Genomic DNA, 6163 nt, shown 5'->3' on the forward strand with positions numbered 1-6163 from the left:
CGAAGGTACTTAAGGATATTCTTGACTGCAATCCATTGGGCTCTGCCAGGGTTCCCTTGATATCTGCTAACCATGCTCAAAGCAAAGGCTACATCAGGGCGAGTACAAGTCATAGCATACATGATTGAGCCAATTGCGGAAGCGTATGGTACTTGGCTCATTTCTGCTATTTCAGCTTCGGTACTCGGACTTTGAGTCTTACTCAACTTGGCATTACTTTGTATCGGTAATTCTCCCTTCTTCGAGTTTTCCATACTAAAACGTTTTAGTACCTTATCTAAGTAAGTGTTCTGACTAAGTCCTATTAGGCTCTTCTCTCTCTTACTATCCTTATTCCCAAAATATAAGAAGCCTCTCCGAGGTCCTTCATAGCAAAGCACCTCCCGAGCCAGGACTTAACCTCCTGCAGTGTCGGGATGTCGTTTTCTATGAGTAGTATGTCATCAACATACAGAACGAGAAAGCTTACTATACTCCCACTGGCTTTGACATATACACAAGATTCATCTTCGCTTCGTACAAATCCAAACTCTTTGACTTTCTCATCGAAGCAAAGATTCCATCTGCGAGACGCTTGCTAAAGTCCATAAATGGACTTCTCAAGCTTACACACTCTATTCGGATGCTTCGGATCGACAAAACCTTCTGGCTGAGCCATGTAAACATCCTTGGTCAACTTTCCATTAAGGAAAGTGGTTTTGAAATCCATTTACCAAATCTCATAATCATGAAATGCGGCAATAGCTAGCATCACTCTAATAGATTTTATATTCGCAACTGGTGAGAAGGTCTCATCATAGTCAACTCCGGGAGTTTGAGTAAAACCCTTCGCAACCAATCGGGCTTTATATGTGTGTACATTTCCATCCACGTCGGTCTTCTTCTTGAAGATCCATTTGCACCCAATGGTCTTACGTCCGGGCACATTATCAACCAAATTCCAAACTTGGTTGTCATACATGGACTGGATTTCGCTGTCCATCGCCTCCTTCCATTTTACAGACTCCGGGCCTGCTATGGCTTCCTTATAGCTATTAGGTTCATCTAGATTTATTAGTGTACCATCACTAATATACGTGTCCCCTTCGTTAGTAATATGAAAACCATAAAACTGGGGTTGAACTCTAACTCTTTCGGAACGTCTAAGAGGTAATGACTCGTCAATTGGTTCAACCGGAGTTTCCTCCTCGGGTTGAGTGCAGCGGTAGAGGTTCCTTCATCTATCGACTCTTGAATCTCTTCAAGCTCGATTTGCCTCCCACTGTCTCCTTGGCTTATGAGTTCTCGCTCTCGGAAAACTCCTCTCCTTGCAACAAAGACAACATTGTCCTTCGGTCTATAGAAGAGATATCCAAAGGATTTATGCGGGTAGCCGATGAAAATACATCGCTCACTACGAGGTTCGAGCTTGTCGTGAGTATCTCGTCTTACGAAAGCCTCGCAACCCCAAACCTTGATATGTGTCAACGAGGGAGCTTTCCCTGTCCACATCTCGTGAGATGTTTTGGCAACCTTCTTGGTAGGGACTCGGTTAAGGATATGGGCGGAAGTCTCTAAGGCATACCCCCAAAAAGAGATAGGTAGTGAAGCACGACTCATCATAGAGCGAACCATGTCTAACAAGGTTCGATTACGCCTTTCTGCCACACCATTCAACTGCGGTGTCCTAGGTGGCGTCAATTGTGAAACTATTCCACACTCCTTGAGGTAATCGTGGAATTCAAGACTTAGGTACTCTCCTCCTCGATCGGATCGAAGCATCTTGATTTTCCTGCCCAATTGATTCTCCACTTCATTCTTGAACTCTTTGAACTTTTCAAAAGTTTCTGACTTTTGCTTGATTAAGTAGATATACCCATATCTACTATAGTCATCGGTAAAAGTCACGTAGAAGCGGTTCCCATCCTTCGTGGTTGATCTAAACGGTCCACATACATCGGTATGTATTAGGTCCAATAGTCCCTCACACCTTTCACACGTACTTGTGAAGGGTGACTTAGTCATCTTTCCAAGCAAACAAGACTCGCACGTGTCATCTTCCCTAAGGTTGAATGACTCCAACACTCCATCCTTTTGGAGTTGGGCTATGCGCTTCTTGTTGACATGTCCAGGACGACAATGCCACAAGGATGCTCTATCCATACCATTGGAAGAATCCATGCATAAAACATCATTTCCTAAGTTATCTACAATCATAACGGTTTCATAAATTCCATTACATGGTATAGCTTCAAAATATAAGACACCATTTAGATAAGCAAGAATAGAACCATTCTCATTATTAAAAGAAAATCTAAAACCATGTCTAAACAAACCATGAAATGAAATGATGTTTCTAGCCATTTCTGGCGAATAGCAACAATTGTTAAAATCTAAAGATAAACCATTCCTAAGCACTAAAGAATACACTCCAATCTTGGTCACATGCGACGATCTTCTGTTCCCCATGATTAGATTTATTCTTCCATGCTCCACATCCCTATTTCTTCTTAGTCCCTGCAATTCAGAACAAATATGGTAACCACAACCGGTATCAAGGACCCAAGAAATAGCATGAGATGAATCGTTAGATTTAATTGTATAAATACCTGCGAAAGATGGCTTGATCTTTCCCTCCCTTATGGCTTGCAGGTAGTCTGGGCAGCTTCTCTTCCAATGCCCTATTTTATGGCAATGATGGCACTCTGCCTCTTTAGGGTTAGGACAGGGTTTAGCAGGATCAACTTTGGTCCCACTAGAAGAGGAACCATCTCGGGAATTTCCCTTGCGGTGGCCCTTAGACGGAGTCGTCCTCTTCTTGCCTCTTCCTTGCCCAATGGCCAAAACAGGAGCAGCGGGTGGATTGGAAGTGGGTGCAACAAACTTGTCCTTGAGGTTGCTTTCAGCAACCCTAAGGAGACCTTGGAGCTTGCTTAGGGTGACCTCTTCCTTGTTCATGTGGTAGGTCATCCTAAATTGATTGTAACACGGAGGCAAAGAGTGAAGCACCATGTCGATCGCCAAGTCCTCCTCAAAGTCAACATTCAACTTGCGAAGACGATCGACATATCTTTGCATCTTTTGCAGGTGCCCGGTAAGAGATTCTCCATGACCCATTTTAGCGGAAATCATGTTTGTGAAAATATCGTAACGCTCTTGCCTCGCGTTGTAGTGGTATCTCTCCAACAAGTCTTGGTGCATTTCGTACGGATACATGTCCTCATAGGACTTTTGGAATTCGGCATTCATGGTGGCAATCATGATGCAATGTACCTTCGTTGCATCACGCTCGTGAGTTTCAAAAGCGGTCATTTCAGCCGGAGTAGCGATTTCAGGGTTGATCTTCTCGAGCTTCTCATCGAGGACATACTCCTTGTCCTCATAGCGAGCAATTGTGTGAATGTATCTTATCCATTCGCTAAAGTTCGTCCCATCGAAAGTAACCTTTTGACAAAGGCTCATCAATGTGAATGAACTAGCAGCAACGTTGTTTGCGTTCGACATCTACAAATAGAAAGGACAAAGATAGATTAGAATATGAATCCCTAATTATCACCCAATAAGAAAAATTAGGGCTAGGATCCAACAACAATATTTAAATATTAGAAAAGGGATGCCGTAATCCAACATGCAAATAATATGAAGGTAAGTGAATCACGATTCACTAATTCTCCACCACAAAACATAACTATAAGTTCTAAATGTATTGAGAATTCCTAGGTTTGGATGAGATTGATTGAAACTTTTCAATGGCATGTTTAAATCTCGATATGCCCCTCTTGTTTGTGACTGGGATACCGAGGATCACAAAGTGGGTGTGAATTACCATGCAAATTTGCATTGTGCCTTCATTGTAACGATCACCTATTCGATGTGCCGGTAAATCACACACGCTCCATCGAACTATGATAAACAATGAATCACCCTTTGCCGTCTTTGCTTAGAACCAATTAGTGTGCCGGTAAACCACACGCACTTCACTAACTTCTTAGCAAGGGTGCAAAGCGTAATTTCATGGGATTGCATCAATTCACTTTTCCTAAAGTAACTTAGATTGGGAAATTTTGAAAAACATGTAGTTACTTTGTATTTCATATTATACTTTTAATGAAGAGATGAGGTTGCCCTATCCTACCCGTTCGGCTAACGACCCTCCACCGATCAAGCAAGCGGTGGGTGTGAGTGTACACCCATTAAGCGCCATTTTATAGGCAGCAACCTTATACCTACCTTATAGACCGGCTTCGTGAATGAGGCCTACTAACGGTAAGACTAGCATTTTAATTATACGTATATATATATATATATATATATATATATATATATATATATATATATATATATATATATATATATTAATCTTGTAATATTATATTAGTATAGGGTTGGATTTTAAACTTGTAAAATTCTAGGGTTTGAAATTTAAATTGTCTAAATTAAACTTTTAATCACAAAACATAAATTTGAAAACTTGAGGGAAAATTTTAAACTTTTAAAACATAGAGGATCAAATAACAAATAATCTTAATTTACAATTAATTCCATAATTATCCATATTTGATTTATTTAATGATTTCTTGCAAAACAATTTACCAATTCAATTAAATTAATTAATCAATTATCACATAAGGAAACAAATATTTAATTAATTGATAAATATCTTCAATTAGATCAAGAATATACTCATATATATCATAAAATCGGATTTATATTGATCTAATATGATTAAGGCAAGTATCTCAAGGATAAACAGCAAGAAATCCCGAAGTTTCCTTGTTCTGACGCTCGAACTCGCCGAGTACCCAGATGGACTCGCCGAGTTGAGCCTACTCGCCGAGTACCACCATGGGACTCACCGAGTTCATCAGCCAGAGGACAAAAAAACGATTTTTTCAGCAACAAACAAGCAATCAAAGTATGAATTCAATAGAAACCAATCTAGGCTCTGATACCACTGATGGGTTTTAGCCATATGAACATCCCTATGTGCACATGCAACCCTAACGCTTGGATCTAGGTTTCTCTAATTGATCATACATTGAATCCAAGACTTCTAATGGCTAATATACAATAATAACAATATGAAATCAAAGATTAGAAGTTTACCTTGAATCACTTGCTTGATCTTGTTGTCCTTGAGGCTTTAGAGTCACAATTGTCACTCCTCTAATGGCTTACATACACCAACTAGAAAGAAGATGATTTAGGAGGGAGGAGAGGGGAGGAAGAATTCGGCCATGGTTTCCTTAGAGACAAGTGTGTACAATTCCCTCAACTCATAGGGTCTATTTATACTAGTAAGGCTCCTAGGGTTTCACCCTTAAACCCTAATTGGATAACTTAATCCCTAAGCAATCCAAATCCTTTCCATGATAAGCCTTGTACGAAATCTAAGCCTATCCAAAGCCCTAGAATTCGTCCCCTTATCCCTAAAGGATTTATAGCCCAAAGTGCAACTATCAAACAATTGACAGTTTATACCCCTTTATTTAATTAATCTCTTTAAGTCACCAAATTAATTCCAAATTAATTTATGACTTATATTAATCAAATAACAATATTATTATTCCTTATATAATTCTTATAATATATTAATAATATTCCTTCCCTCATTATAAATCATCATGTCAAGTTGCTATGGTGAAGGCAACCCAAAAGGACCATGCTTAATCGGGTCAAATACTTGCCTAATATAGTTGTAGCCTTAGACACTATTCTAACAAAGAGCTCCTGGGGATTCCTCCCGAACGCCAAGTCGAGTTTCGCATCGACCTAATTCCCGGAGCTACCCCCGTAGCTAAGTCCCCATATCGCTTAGCGCCAACAGAAATGCAGGAGTTATCTAGTCACCTTAATGAGCTACTCAACAAAGGGTTCATCAGACTGAGTTCCTCACCCTGGGGAGCCCCGATGTTATTTGTGAAGAAGAAAGATGGATCCTTTTGGATGTGTATAGACTATCGTGAGCTGAACAAGCTGACCATTAAAAACCGTTATCCTCTTCCTCGGATAGATGACTTTTTCGATCAACTTTAGGGAGCCAGTTACTTCTCAAAAATAGACCTTAGATCAGGATACCATCAGTTGCGAGTTCATGAGAGTGATGTTTCCAAGACAACATTCAGAACTCGATATGGTCACTACGAGTTTGTAGTGATGCCCTTTGGTCTAACCAACGCATCGG

Source organism: Lactuca serriola, chromosome 7 (assembly GCF_051521515.1).
Source record: "Lactuca serriola cultivar US96UC23 chromosome 7, Lser_US96UC23_V15, whole genome shotgun sequence".
Taxonomy (NCBI): Eukaryota; Viridiplantae; Streptophyta; class Magnoliopsida; order Asterales; family Asteraceae; genus Lactuca; species Lactuca serriola.